At 42.2% G+C, this 15,685-nt stretch overlaps 2 protein-coding genes across 2 annotated transcripts in view; one reads left to right on the top strand and one right to left on the bottom strand.

Moving 5' to 3' along the window:
- HMX1 (H6 family homeobox 1) overlaps window positions 1–15,685 on the bottom strand; it is a 243,007-nt gene that overhangs the window by 48,360 nt on the left and 178,962 nt on the right. The window lies entirely within an intron of this gene.
- SLC34A2 (solute carrier family 34 member 2) overlaps window positions 3,674–15,685 on the top strand; it is a 36,813-nt gene continuing 24,801 nt past the window's right edge. The window contains exon 1 of the mRNA XM_026699765.2: window positions 3,674–3,815. The gene's annotated coding sequence lies outside the window, so the exon portion shown is untranslated. The remainder of the gene's footprint in view (window positions 3,816–15,685) is intronic.

Genomic DNA, 15,685 nt, shown 5'->3' on the forward strand with positions numbered 1-15,685 from the left:
GTGTTTTAGCAACTCTCCAAAGAAGCATTGTGGCATTCCATTTATCCTCTTCTGGAGAGCTCTCAATCAAAATTACTTCACCAGCTAGGTGGGGAAGCAAAATTGCGTTTTCCTTTTAACAATCCTGCTGCAATTTCAAAACCAACTGGGAAAGCCCTTCAGAGAGTCAGCCAGAGTAGCTGATTCCTTCTTTCTCCATTTAAATCCACCATGTCAGCTTGTTATGAAGCTAGAATAAGGCAAAAGGTGTGTGGACGTTTACCTGGGACCTGTGAGCCAGGGTGGAGGGGGGAAAATCTAAATAAATAAAGTTAATTACAATGTTGACAGTGCACATTTAATGCCATTAATCCAGCACCTGGCTGGCTGAGGAATGGCAAAGACACATCTGTTTATTTTCCGCGGAGAAGAAGAGATTTCAGTTTCCACCTTTCCTGATTTACAACAGTTCATTTAGTGACCGTTCAAAGTTACGATGCCACTGAAAATAGGGACTCACAACTTTTTCACGCTTACGACCAATGGTGGGATTCCAATAATTTAACAACCGGTTCTTTGTCCTAATGATTTCTTCCAACAACCAGTTCACCAAACTGCTCAGCAAGTTAACAGCCGGTTCACGTGAACCGGTGTGAACCAGCTGAATCCCACCACTGCTTACGACAATTGCAACATCCCCATAGTCATGTGATCAAAATTCGGGACCCTGGGCAACTGGCTCATATTTATGATGGTTGCAGCATCCAGGGCTCACGCCATCGCCGTTTGTGACCTTCTGACCTTCTCGGTTCACTTAACAGCCATGGTGATACTCATTTAATGACTGCATGGATTCATTTAACAACAGTGGCATAAAATGGGGCAAAAGTCCCTTAATAAATTTCTCACTTAAGCAGCATAATTTTGGGGCTCTTGCTTGTGGTTGTTAAGTTGAGGGCTACCAGTAGAACATCTGGTTTTGGTCACCATGATATAAAAAAGATATTGAGACTCTGGAAAAAGTGCAGAGAAGAGCAACGAAGAGGATTAGGGGTCTAAAACATATGAAGAACAGTTGTAGGAATTGGGTAAAGGTAACAGTTCCCCTCGCACCATATGTGCTAGTTGTTTCTGGCTCTAGGGGGCAGTGCTCATCTTCGTTACAAAGCTAAAAGAAGAGCCAGCGCTGTCTGAAGACGTCTCTGTGGACATGTGGCTGGCATGAAAAAATGCCTTCGAAGGCGCACAGAATGCTGTTCCCTTCCACCAAAGGGGTCCCTATTTTTCTACTTGCATTTTTTACATGGTTTTGAACTGCTAGGTTGGCAGAAGTTGGGACAAGAAACAGGAGCTCACTCCATTATGTGGCACTAGGGATTCGAACTGCTGAACTGTCCACCTTTCTGATCGAAAAGCTCAGAGTCTTAGCCCCTGAGCCACTGTGTCCCCTTAGGAAATGGGTATGTCTAATTTAATGAAAAAAAGGACTAGGGGGGACAAGATACCAGTCTTCCAATATTTGAGAGGCTGCCACAGAGAGGAGGGGGTAAACTTATTCTCCAAAGCACCAGAAGGCAGGACGAGAAACAAAGAATGGAAACTCATCAAGGAGAGAAGCAACCTGGAATTAAGGAGAAACTTCCTAACAGTGAGGACAATTAACCAGTGGAACAGAAGTTGCCTCCAGAAGTTGTGGGTGCTCCATCACTGAAGGATTTTGAGAAAAGACTGGACAATCACTTGTCTGAAATGGTAGAGGGTCTTCTGCTTGAGCTGAGGGATGGACTAGAAGACCTCCAACATCCCTTCCAATTCTGTTATTATTTTAAAAGTTCACTTCCTTCTTATCTCCCAACAGATAATTACATCATAATTATAAGTTGGCCCTTTCTCACACCTTTCCCAACGTGGTTCCTGACCAACTCCTTCATCGGTTTCATCCACTTCTGCATTTCGTTCCCCGACTTTCCCGCAAAAAGGCCCAGATGCCCCACCCCCCAAAAGTTGATAGGTTCTAACAAGGTGGCTGAGAAAAGGCTCCCCGCTTTGCCAAACCATTAAACAAGTGTTGTCCCATTGTTTCCAAAAAGCTTCTTAAGGTAATGAGGTTTAACTATTCTATGTGTGGTTCAGATAATCCTTTCCTTTCTTTGGAAGGAGATCCATGCGAAGATTAGCCTTCTCTGGAAACAACATTTCTCTCTCTCTCCCTCCCCCTTTCCCTCCCTCCCTCTCCTTCCATTTCCCTCCCTCCCTCTCTTTCTCTCTCCTTCCCCTCCCTCTCCCTCCCTCTCCCTTCCCTTTCCCTCTCTCCCTCTCCCTCCCTCTCTTTCTCCTTCTCCTCTCCCTCCCTCCCTCCCCTCTCCCTTCCCTTTCCTCCTTCCCTCTCCCTCTCCTCCCTCCCTACCTCTCCCTTTCCCTCTCCCTCCTTTTCCTCTCTCTTTCCCTCCCTCCCTCTCCCTCCCTCTCCCTTCCCTTTCCCTCTCTCCCTCTCCCTCCCTCTCTTTTCTCCTTCTCCCTCCTCCCTCCCTCTCCCTCTCCCTTCCCCTTTCTCTCCTTCCTCTCCCCTCTCCCTCTCCCTCCTCTCCTTTCCCTCTCCTCCCTTTCCTTTCCCTCCTCCCTCTCTCCCTCCTCTCCTTCTTTCCCTCCCTCCCTCTCCTCCCTCCTCTCCTCCCTCTCTTTCTTTCTCCTTCCCCTCTCTCTCCCTTCCCTTTCCCTCCCTCCCTCTCTCCCTCCCTCTCCCTTCCCTTTCCCTCTCTCCCTCCCTCTCCTCTCTCCTCCCTCTCTTTCTTTCTCTTCCCCTCTCCCTCCTCCTTCCCTTTTCCTCCTTCCCTCTCTCCCTCTCCCTCCTCCCTCTCTCTTTCTCTCTCCTTCTCCCTCCTCTCCCTCTCCCTCCCTCTCCCTTCCCTTTCCCTCTCTCCCTCTCCCTCCCTCTCCTCTCCTTCTCCCTCCCTCCCTCCCTCTCCCTCCCTCCCCTTCCCCTTTCCCTCCCTCCCTCTCTCCCTCCCTCCCTCTCCCTCCCTCTCTTTCTCCTTCCCCTCCCTCTCCCTTACCTTTCCCTCCCTCTCTCCTCCCTCCCTCTCTCCCTCCTCCCTTCCCTTTCCCCTCTCTCCTCCTCCCCTCCCTCTCTTTCTTTCTCCTTCCCCCTCCCTCTCCTTCCCCTTTCCCTCCCTCCTCTCCCTCCTCCCTCTCTTTCTTTCTCCTTCTCCCTCTCCTCCTCCCTCCCTCCCTCCTTCCCTCTCCATCTCCCTCTCCCTCCCTCTCCTTCCCTTTCTCTCCCTCTCCTCCCTCCCTCCTTCTCTCTCCTCTCCTCTCCCTCCCTCCCTCTTTCTCTCTCTCTCTGTCTCTCTCTCTCTCACACACACACACACATCAGAGCAAGCCCTATTTTAACACCATGCTTTGTTTTCTCCCCAATGAGATGAAGAGGTTATAATAAACAGGCTGGCCAATTAGAAGAACTCACCACTAAATGACTATAATATACTCAGGCATGTTTTCACAGACAAACGTTCACATGTCCAGGGTGGACCTTTTAAAATTAGCCTTCACTCCAGCTAGCTTTTCACGGGAGTGGAAAAGAAAGAAAGAAAGAAAGAAAGAAAGAGAGAGAGAGAGAGGAAAAAAAGAGAAGGCACTAAGGGATTATTAAACTGCAGGTAGGCAGTGCCTTGAGAGTGCCTTAGGAATGTGAGCCGGCAAAAGTTCCTGATGACAGCGAACTTTGCCCAATACCTGTTGTCTATATATATATATAAATATATATATATATATATATATATTGTACCTCCAGCAGGAGACCTGTAGGAAAACTTCATCTGAGAAGGAAAGAGCAGGTGAGTAATTGGAGCTGCAACTTTCTATTCCCTTCCTGCTTTGGTGGAGACAGCACAGGATTTTCTTGCCAGTTTCTTTTGCTTTAATCTGCTTGATCTTGCTGCTGTCTTATGAATCGAATTGAACAAATACCAAAACAAGAAGAAAAAAAAGGAAAAAGAAAGAAAGGAAAAAGGCTGTTTTTGTGAAATCCGGCTTGGGTCGGAGCTCAAAAGTGGAATGTTTGATTGCTGGAATGTTTGATTGTCCCAGGGACCGAAGGGGAGGAAAGTTTTCTTATGAATGAAAGAGTCACCAAATTTTTTAAAAAATTAAAAATTGGAAGTGATAAGGGGTTGCTTTCATGGCAAAGAATTAAAGATGGGATGTATTGTTTAATTCTCTGGAAATCCTTCCCTTCGGTTCTTGGGGTCATCAATTGTTTTTTTTAATAGATTTTTTTACACTTTTCAGGCTACTCTTAAAAAAATAGATATTTGCAGAGGGGGAAGAGGCGAGATAACTTGCTTTGGATGTGGTGAATTAAAGTGTTCTACCTTGAAAAAGTTTACAAGAAAAAGCCCAGTGAAACTTAAGATTCCAACCCACACATACCCCCAAAAGGATTCGATTTCCATCTAATGCTTTCCTGAATTTGAACCTTCTTATCATGGGATCTTGTTGGAATTTATTTATTTGTTTATTTATTTATTTGTTTGTTTATTTATATTTGTCAAGAGCTTACAATATAACAGAAACAAGAACAAACATAAGTTTAACAACAAGAAATAGGAACTAATAATTGGGAACAACAGGACAGGGATGTAGGCATGATTGTGCGCTTATGCACCACCTCTTCATTAGATTTGAGTGCACTGTGTTGTGGTTTTGTTTTTGTTTTTAATTTGGAGCAGGTTTTTTTTGGGGGGGGGGTGTTGAGAAACGCAGGAGCAATTGTTCGGGAGACGCTCCTTCTAAATGCATCCGTCTTAGGAAGAATGGATAGTGCTTTAGATTTAATGAATAGCTGCTTTGATGCCATGAGCAAAACTGCAAGATTACTCATTCCCAGTGTCATCCCTCTCTCTCTCTCTCTCTCTCTCTCTCTCTCTCTGCTTCTGGTGACATGTGCATGTGATCAGCGCATAGATCCTGACAGGGAGGGATGTCCCAGGAGCAGGAAAAACTCGCCCAAGTAATCTTCAGCTGCTCTCCAAAGCAGTTATTTAAAAGGATCGCTTGTTCCATCATGCAAAACATTCTTCTCACCGATGACTTCATTAGGAAGTCCTGGGGGTGGTGGGGGAAGCAAGGGGGGAAAAAAAATCATAATTAGCGAGGATGAACTAATGTGACCAGCTGGAACTATTCACCTGATGAAGTTGTTTCGCCTTCTTGAATCTGTGGCTGTGCATAAGCCATGTTCACGTTTGGAAGCATCAAACAATTAGTAGTTGCGTTAACCACAATGCCGCCTCCGAGAAACCGTGTGTGCCTTGCTTCGTCTTGTTTCCTTTTTGTGCATTGGCCAACTTTTGTGTATTGGCCAACTTTGGCAAAACCAAGTTAAAGCCAAGGGTAGACTGGTATTTAAATTGAGAAGATGGACGGAAATGTTTCCCTGAGCTTCCCTGAATGCTTGCCTGCCAGCCTGAAATTAGCCTGCAGTACAGAGTTGTGGTGACATTTAATTGGACAGAAAATACTTTATGGGGGAAATAGGATATTTTTTCCCAAAGGAAGTTGAGACTTGTCATTGAAGAAGATTGATGGGGATGGTCTCACCGGCATAAAATATCAAATAGGCAATACAAAATGCTATGATTTTGCATGGATAATGCAAGCTCTTTAATTGCCTCCAATATGTTTATAGAGAAATATTTATCATCGGGGAATTAACCCTAAAAGAAGTCTAAATTCGGCATCTTATTGTAGGTTTGATGATATAAACAATGACAAATATAAAGTTGAAAAAAGAGGTATAAGTGAACTAAGGAATCATCCTAAGATCTACTAGTTGAACTAAAGCAACAAAAATAAATTTGGTCCTTATCCATAATTCTGACCTTGGAGCAGTATCTAATGTAGCTGAAATCATACTTTATAATGTCTAAACAATAAGAGCAAAATACAAATATGGCATGTTTTCTAGCCCAGTTCACATGCACTGCATGTCAATTCCTGCTTTATTTCATATATCGACACATAGGATTTGGCTACATTAGATTAGAAAAGAAGATTAGATTAGAAGATTCTAATCTAATAAAGAAGTCTAGATTAGATAAGAAGGACCAGGGGAGATATGATAGCAGCCTTCTAGTATTTGAGGGGCTGCTGCAAAGAAAAGGGGGTCAAATTATTCTCCAAAGCACCTGAAGGCAGGACAAGAAACAATGGATGGAAATTCACCAAGGAGAGAAGCAAACTAGATCAAAGGAGGAATTTCCTAACAATAAAAACAATTAATCAGTGGAACAACTTGCCTCCAGAAGCTTCAACACTGGAAGTTATTAAGAAGATACTGGATAACCATTTGTCTGAAACGGTATAGGATTTTCTGCCTAAGCAGGGGGTTGGACTAGAAGACCTCCAAGGTCCCTTCCAACTCTGTTACCCTACTCTACATTATAAACAATGGACAAGTCATTATCCAAAAGTAATACGTGGGGATAAAACTGGTGGCATTCTTATAAGTAATGGATGAATAGGTGAGCTGAATGTCTACAAGATTCTCAGTCATCCAGGTCACAGGTGCTTTTTCAAGAGGCCACTGGACTTTATTTTTCCTTTCGCTTCTCATCCAAGAAGCTTCTTCAGATCTGACTGAATGGCTGGAAGGATGGAAGGGTTTATGTTCCTTGCAGTCATCTGGTCGTTAGCACTGCTTCTGAGAACCATTGAGGCCACTTGGAGGTTTGTCTGTGCCCTCGGGGTCACCGGAGTGGTACAAATGGAGCCTTCTTGGAACTGCTGAGAGGATCTGCATTGTAGACTGGAGATAGATGATGCTGTATCCCTCCCCCTCTGTTGAGAGAGGGCTCTTCAATCTTAATGTAGATGTAATGTAGGATTTCGATAAATCTCCAAGTGGCTTCAGAAAGAGCCCTAGTGATGTTTGCGAGAAATATAAATTCAGGTTAACTTCCAAGTGGCCTCAACGACTCTCAGGAAGAATGCAAATGACCAGCTATCTGCAAGGAATATAAATCCTTCCATTCCCCACCATTCAGTCAGCGCCGAAGAAGCTCCTTGGATGAGAAGCAAAACGTCTTCAAGGGAAATCAAGAAAGTCCAGTTGCCTCTTGAAAACAAAGATCCCAGTGTTGAGCACCCATAACTTCTGGAGGTGAGTTGTTCCACTTGTTCATTGTTCTCACCATCAGGAAATTTCTCCTTAGTCCTAAGCTGGTTCTCTTCTTGATGGGTTTCTATCCCTTGCTTCCTTTTCCTGCCTATTGCCAGCTCTGAGGTCAACGTGCAAGCTGCAATATCATCGTGCAATATGCGATGAAGAACATGTTCCTACGCGACCATCCCAGCATAGAGATAAATGGTTCATCTAAAGAATCTTCCTCTATTTTAATTCTAGACGTAGCCAAGGGGAGGACATTCACATGTGCCAAAGTATATAAAACTTTTCATATTGAGCAACCTTTAACTGCCTTAGACAGGAAACAGATATATTTGAAACTTTTTCTAATAGCTGGGGTTGCAACCAGATCAGACTGGCACACCATAGTTATCATAGGAACATTAAACTGAGCAGTAAGACATGCCTTTCAGTTTATAAAGCTGATCCTTGGTCTATGCCATCAAACTCCAATGAAATCACCTCTCCCAAAGGTGCTTTTGCAAAGACGCAACTGGACTTCTTTGCTTTTCTTTGAAGACTTTTTGCTTCTCATCCAAGGAGCTTCTTCAGTCTTGAAGACAAGAAAGTCCAGTTGCCTCTTGAAAACTGCTTCGGATAAAGCCGCCACCTACTTGCGAAGAGTGTTGGGCAAGAGCCTGGATCAGGGATCCTCAAACTTGGCCACTTTAGGACTTGTTGAAGTCCACAAGTCTCAAGCCTTTGGCCTGGATGATGGATGAATCTCTATAGACACCTGTCTCCCTGTTAGCTATTGGCTATCAATTATGTTGGCGTAATGGTTAAGGCAGCAAGTAGGAAACTGGGAGACTGTGAGTTTTAATCCTACCTTAAGAAGGTTATAATGGCAAACCACTTCGGAAAAAGAAATCTTGCCAAGTAAACTGTAGCAATGTCTCCAGGTACCATCCAAAAATTGGACAGAATTGTACAAAAGGGGGAAAAATGAACTTGTTCCTCCAAAGGACATGTTTTTGAAATCTAATCAATCAATCAGAATTGAGCTGCAAGAAACCTTGGAGAGCTTTTAGTCCAGCCCCCTTCTCAAGCAGAAAGTCTCTGTGATTTCAGACAAGTGACTGTCCAGTCTCATCTATAGTGATGAAATCCCTACAACATCTGAAGGCAACCTTTATTCCACCGGTTAATTGTCCTCTTTGTTAGGAAGTTTCTCCTTAATTTGCTTCTCTCCTTGATTAATTTCCATCCATCGTTTCTTGTCTTGTCTTCTGGTGCCTTGGAAAATAAGTTGATCTCCACTTCTTTGGGGAAGACCCTCAAATACTGGAATACTGCTATGGTACCCCACCTGCTCCTTCTTTACAAAGGGTAATTGCCAGATTTATTGCCCTTCCTTTCTGGAAAGGAAAGGCCAAAGTAACTCAATAGGTATGGTAAGTAAGCCATCAGCATATAAATAACTTTTCATAAGTTTTCATAGAACTCTAGTATTTCTCTTAAGCATGGGAGGCGTTCTACTGAACATCAGTTTCAAACTGACTTTGATTTTGTATTTCTTTAAACTCAAAGAGTTTAAAAACTCAAGAGTTTTCAATCGTTCTTTAAAATTCAAGAGCATTTAATTTTCTTTTTTAAAAATATAATTTATTGAACCAATATAACTACAGTTTCTGAGAGCCCAAGTATAATTTGGTTTCATTTCCAATGTTCCATATGAATGTTGAAGGCTCTACAGGGTGACATAATAGCAGTCTGCCAATATTTGAAGGGCTGCCCCAAAGAAGAGGGAGTCAAGCTATTCCCCAAAGCTCCTGAAGGCAGGAGAAGAAGCAATAAGGATGGAAACTCATCAAGGAAAAAAGCAAGCTAGAAGTAAGGAGAAAATTCCTGACAGTTAGAAAAATTAATCAGTGGAACAACTTGCCTCCAGAAGTTGTGAATGCTCCAACATTGGCAGTTTTTAAAGAACAGATTGGACAACCATATGTCTGAAATAGTATAAGGTTTGTTGCCTTAAAAGTGGTAGTAAGGGGTTGGGCTAGAAGATCTCCGACTCTTTTAGGTTAACATATTTAACCTTCTAACTCAGTTATCCTGTTATTCTGAAAGTTTAACCAAGGAATTGAAATTCTTATTCAGAAACAAATTGAGCTTGATAAGTCCACCGTCAATTTTCCTTGCTTCCTTCTTTATACAGGTAGTTGGCCAGTAGGAAATGAATATCCTGTCGTTGCAGAAAGATAGACTTCGTCCATGCTGAATGTTATTTATTTGTTCTTTTTAATCTTTATCCCGCTTTCCTTTCTAAGAACTGGTGGCAAACGATTCAATAAAAGAAAACGAACAGCATAAAATAATCAGGAGATAGTGACGCTAAAAAAAAGAAAAAGAAAAAAAAAGAAGAGTAATGTAAAACTGTTAGCTGAGTAACAGAGTTTGCCCTATGCCCCTCAGGAGACCAAATGAGCTTTATTGCAGTCAATTAGTGCTTGAGATAATATGTCTCATTAAAGTTAAGGGAAAAAAGACACAGCCCTATCTACCACTTTCAAAAGGCAGTTAAAGTCCATATCTTGACTGAGTGGCGAAACCCTGACAATGGTCCTGGTGGGTTTTGGATGGTGAGGAAACTTAGCACCCACCCCTCTCTAGAAGAATGAAACATTTTCAGGAAATATTAAAAAGGCAGAATAATTATATTTCCCTGGATGAGAAAAGGAGAAGCAGATTTTTAAAGACAAAGAGCAGCTCCCTGCCCCCAGTAAATATTTGGTGCATGGGATTAAAACATAACCCTTCAGGACAAGAGCCTTCAAACTTGGCAAGTTTAAGACTTGTGGACTTCAATTCCCAGAATTCCTGAGCTAACATGACTGGAGGAGGAATTCTGGGAGTTGAAGTCCACAAGTCTTAAAGGTGTCATGTTTGAAGACCCCTACTCCAGGACATAATAGAATTGTCAAGCTCACCACTTGGCACAACCAAGCCCCTTCATTACATCACCCAGCAAGGTTCAACCAAACTCAATTCAGACAAACGTGACTCCACATGGGAATCTGCAACCATCTTCCCTTGCCACAGAGACAGGAAGCTCAAGGTCAAAGCCCAAGAGAGGGTATAAATAACACTCACTCTCCACTCCATGTGCTCAGCTGCCCGGGACCTAAAATCCACATGGTCCTGTCCATCAATAAAACCATCCTTCCCAGCAACCATGTTTCCAGTGTCTTTCTCTTCACTTGGACCTGAACCCAGATGGACATTTCTTCCAACAATGGGAAGATATTTTGCAACATATTCTGAAGATCATGAGATCTTCTCTGTACTGCACTAGTGAGGCCACTTACAACAGTTCATTTAATGACTGTTCAACAGTGCTAACAAATGGGACTTACAGTGGTTTTTCACAGTTAGGACCTGTGTAACGTCCCCGTGATCCTCACGTGATCACAACTCGGATGCCTGGTGAGCAAAATCCATGGGGGAAATCAGGTTCACTTAACATCCGGGTCGCTAACTTATCAACTGCAGTTGATCCACTTATGAATGGAGGTGACAAGGTTGTAAAATGGGATGAAATGCACTTAAGAAATGTCTCACTTAACAACCAAAATTTGGGATTCAAATTTGGGGTCAATTGTGGTAGATCAATTCCAGGAAGTAGCTGAGATACATTTTTAACCAGTTGGCTCATGCACAATCCATATCAAGGGCATTTTTGTAGCTGAGTCTACAGGCCAATGTTTCCCAACCTTGGCAGCTCTAAGATCTCTGGACTTCAGCTCCTAGAATTCCTGACTGGGAGATTATTGGAATTGAAATCCACATATCTTGAAGTTTGAGAAACGCTGGCCTGTAGGTTACCAAAACTATGAGTCTTGTTCGGCCAGAAAGTCTCTTTCCTGGAGATAAAAATGGGATGGATCATGAGTTGCTGTGAGCTTTTTACACATTAATATTTTACTTCTAGCTTTTGGTTCTTTTCCCCCCCTCCATTTTATTTCTGGACACAGCATTTATTTAAAACCCGTTTGTCTTTGAAGAGTGGAGAAATCCAAACCTCAAGCAGAACTGGTTTTATAATCTATGTGTGTATGTACTGTATATATGTGTGTGGATAGACAGACAGACAGACAATGATAGATAGATAGATAGATAGATAGATAGATAGATAGATAGATAGATAGATAGATAGATAGATAGATAGATAGATAGATAGATGGATAGATGGATGGATGGATGGATGGATGGATGGATGGATGGATGGATGGATGGATGGACGGACAGACAGACAGACAGACATGATAGATAGATAGATAGACAGACAGATAGATAGATAGATAGATAGATAGATAGATAGATATCTGTGTGGATAGACAGACAATGATAGCTAGATAGATAGACAGATATTACACAGACAGACAGACATGATAGATAGATAGATAGATAGATAGATAGATAGATAGATAGATAGACAGACAGACAGACAGACAGACAGACAGACAGACAGACATGGATGGGTTTTCCCTCCCCTCTCCCCAAATGAGTAGCCAACATAAATAATACAGAGCAATGTAATATGATTGGAACATTTAATACTCATTTTGTACCAGTTTGCAATTTTGCAGTTTCCAAAACATTTCCAAGGGCAGCTTACTCTGAGCACATTACAGTAATTTAATCCAGACAGAACCGAATTAGGGGTCACTCACAGGCATAGAAGTAGCCTCAGCTAGTAAAAAGATCCTGGCAACTAATCATAGTTGTATTTCCAAGGTAGTGGCAAATTCAAAAAGGGTTCTACATTGTGTAAGTGATCTTTTAATGGGGCCAGGGGTTAAACTATATATAGAAGCTTCCTTCTTGTCTCACTCCAATTTTACTGAAATAAAATTAATTAGCTCTCAATGATCCCAGGATTGCTTAGATAGAAATAGAGACGTCCCGCATCATGATTATATTTTATAATGAATACACTTTTTGGAAGAGATTGCAACAATCCTCGCTTCCCCTAAGCTCCTTGCGACCCTGAAGAGAATATGCAGTTTTAAAAGTCTCAACTGCTTGCTGAGTTAATAAGTAATTTGAAAGTTTCGGCTGTTTCCTTCCACCGATGAAACTTCTTCTCTAGGTTTCCATTCAATTTTACCATGTTTGTTCCTCTGTAATTTAATTTAAAGCCACCATGTTATTTGACCATATGAAACAGTACTGTTTGTTCTTTCATGGTGCTGTTAGGGGTGACAAGTCAGAAACAATGCTTCATAGGCGCATAGAAGCTGGTACAGAAATTTCTTTGTGTCCAAGAAGCAACAAAAATTTCTTGGAGGGGAATTAACATGTGGGGGAAATTCTGTCCCAAAAGCAGAGTCCAAAAGAAGTCATCTAACTTCTACTGTCAATTTAACTGTGTTTCGGCATGATTCTTTCATGTTCTTTTAAGAGCCCCTGAATTCATGGGAGAAAAAAAGTTTTCATACAGAATAACAGAGTTGGAAGGGACCTTGGTGGTCTTCTAGTCCAACTCCTTCCTCAAGCAGAAGACCCTGAACCAGGGGTGTGAAACTCAATTTCATTGAGGGCCACATCAAGGTTGTATTTGACCTTGTGGGGCCTGGGATGGGCATGGCCATTATTTTCCAAAGAAGTCAAGACAAGAAACAATGGATGGAAACTAATCAAGGAGAGAAGCAACCTGGAATTAAGGAGGAACTTTCTGACAATGAGGACAATCAACCAGTGGAACAGAAGTTGCCTTCAGAAGTTGTGGGAGCTTCATCACTGGAGGCTTTCAAGAAGAGACTGGACAGTCACTTGTCTAAAATGGTCTAGGGTCTCCTGCTTGAGCAGGGGGCTGGACTAGAAGACCTTCAAGACCTCTTCCAGTTCTGTTCTGATTGCAAAGGTTCTACAGCTTGGTTTGTGAGCTTAAGGACCGACCTAGAACCAAAGTGGATGCCTTCCCTCTTCAGGAACTGTATCAGCATGAGTCATCTGTGTTCCTGTGACTCCACAAGAGGCAGTATGGTATATATATGGTATGGTATGCTATGGTACATATTATATAGGGTGTGGTATATAAGTATGGTATATAAAATCATACATTGCAATGATTTACCTGTCAATGAATACTTCAGCTTCAACCATAACAACACAAGAGCAAACAATAGATATAAACTCAAGGTTAACCACACCAAACTTGATTGCAGGAAATACGATGTCAGCAACAGAGTCGTCAATGTCTGGAATACTCTACCTGACTCCGTGGTTTTTTTTCCCCCAAACCCCAAAAACTTTAACCTTAGACTGTCTACTATTGACCTCATCCCTTTCCTAAGAGGTCTGTAAGGGGCGTGCATAAGTGCACCAGTGTGCCTACCGTCCCTGTCCTATTGTTTCTTTTATTTTTCTGATATGTACCCATTTCATGAATTCATAACTATGTATATACGTATACCTATTGTAAGCGATTGACAAATCAAATCAAATCAAATCAAATCAAATCAAATCAAATAAATAAATAAATAAATAAATAAAGAGGCGTGGGAAGTAAGGCCTGGCAGCCCAAAGAAGTATTGCAACATTTTTTTCCCGCACCTATCCATGAGTTCCTCATCGACGGAACTCTTATCTCATTCCACCTCTTTGAATCTCCTTCCACAATTACTCAACTTATTTGTTCATCTGTCCCAAGAAACCCTGCAAACAGGAAACCCATCTCAATCATGAAAACACCCAGATTGAAGGGTTTATCAAATGCTCCAGCAATACACACAACTCCACAGGGTTGGTGTCCATTGGTAACTTCAGAGATCTTTTCTCCCCTGAAAAAGTCCATTTTGACAAGAACAGAATGATGATGGAAGACCATTTTCTTCTTCTTCTTGCCATTGGATGGAAGAAGGTAGTCCTTGATGTACGACCACAATGGAACCCAAAATTTCCGTGGCTGAGTGAGACATTTGTGAAGTGAGTGTCAGCGTTCCAGAAAAAACTCCACTCCAAACGAATAACTCCGAGACAGACATCCTTTCCAAAGTTCTTTTTATTAGAGTAGTAAACTGGCACACCTGGGAAATCCCGATGTCAGGTTTCCAAGTGATGAAATCCATTTAAGAAGAAAAGAACAAAGTCCATGTTCCAAGACAAATTCTTTTATTTAGGAAAGCATCAAATTGGCAAAGTCTGGATCTGACACAACCCAGAATTACTCCACAATATTAAAAGTTAGAAACAACCTCCAAAAGTCACATTCTCCAATAAAAGTAATTCAACGTTGCTCGATGTCATAAATCTCAACCTCAAGGGAGCCAAAGCACGGACAGCTCGTTTTCTCATGGGAAGAAGAAGAATCACCTAGCCTAAACAACTCTCTCTGTGTCCACTCCCCCGACCTTAGGAATGTGGCAAGCCCGAAACCCTCCCCCCCGCATGGCTGCCACAGAGAAAGTAAGAAAAAGAATATATACTAAGCCTAACTAAAATGGCTACACATATGTCAGAATCTGAAAAGTCCGGCTTTCCTTGCAATAAATAAAAACTACAAATCCACCCCTGCACCCATCATCTCATCGCATGCCCCAATCACCATCCGTCGTAGCTTGATACGTTCTCTCACCCAGGTGCAGAAATAAGATGACCTTGACTTAGAAAAAGAATGCTATTGTGTCTAACCACATACACTCCAAGAAATTCCCCCCTCCCATTTTCCCAGGCTCAAGAAGGTGGCTGTGGAAGCGCCTGGTGCTAATATGGCTTCCAAAGCAGACAGTGAGTTTATGTCTCATCTTTTCCTGCTGCATTTGTTAAGGGAATCTCAGCGATTGTTAAGTGAGTAACGCCATTGTTAAGTGAATCTGGCTTTCCCCATCACCTTTGCTTTTCGGAAGGTTGCAAAAGGGGATCATAAATGTATGATTACCATAAATATCATAAATCATAAAGGGGGTCATAACAGTCATAAATGTAACTCACACGATTACGGGAATGCTGCTGTGGTTGTAAGTGTGAACAATGGTTGTAAGTCCCTTTTTCCCAGTGCCGTTGTAACTTTGGACAGTCAGTAAACGAACTGTTATAAGTCAAGGATGTCCTGTGCTGCCTCCAAGGGCAGAACTATGGGGAACACTTACCAATGGGTAAGAGGAAAAAAGGTATAGCTGTTGGTTGTGTGGAACTGTACCCCTTATCTATGAATGGTTACTGTCAGAAACTTAAAGAATGTTTTAAAAAAAACACATTGCTTTTCAAGCTCTGAAAGCTCACCTTCCTTAAAGAGCAATTTCTTCAGGACTGAAGACATTTCCACAACCTCCTCCCTCCCTTCATCTTACCATTCCACTTCAAGACAAATGAGACAACTGGTACTATATCCGTGTCGTTGGAAATGGTATGGAAATATCCTTCCCTATTGACCCTTACAGGCCTCCATAGATGTCTCCCATCTGAGAATGAACTAACAGGTCTGTCCCTGCTTGGTTTTTCAAGCTGAGCCAAAGGCAGCCAAAACTCAAGTGACATCAATAATTCGTTAAAAACGGGGGTCTCCAAACTTGGCAA

This window comes from Pseudonaja textilis, chromosome 6 (genome assembly GCF_049901715.1).
Source record: "Pseudonaja textilis isolate UNSWEBS1 chromosome 6, rPseTex1.2, whole genome shotgun sequence".
In the NCBI taxonomy this organism is placed as follows: domain Eukaryota; kingdom Metazoa; phylum Chordata; class Lepidosauria; order Squamata; family Elapidae; genus Pseudonaja; species Pseudonaja textilis.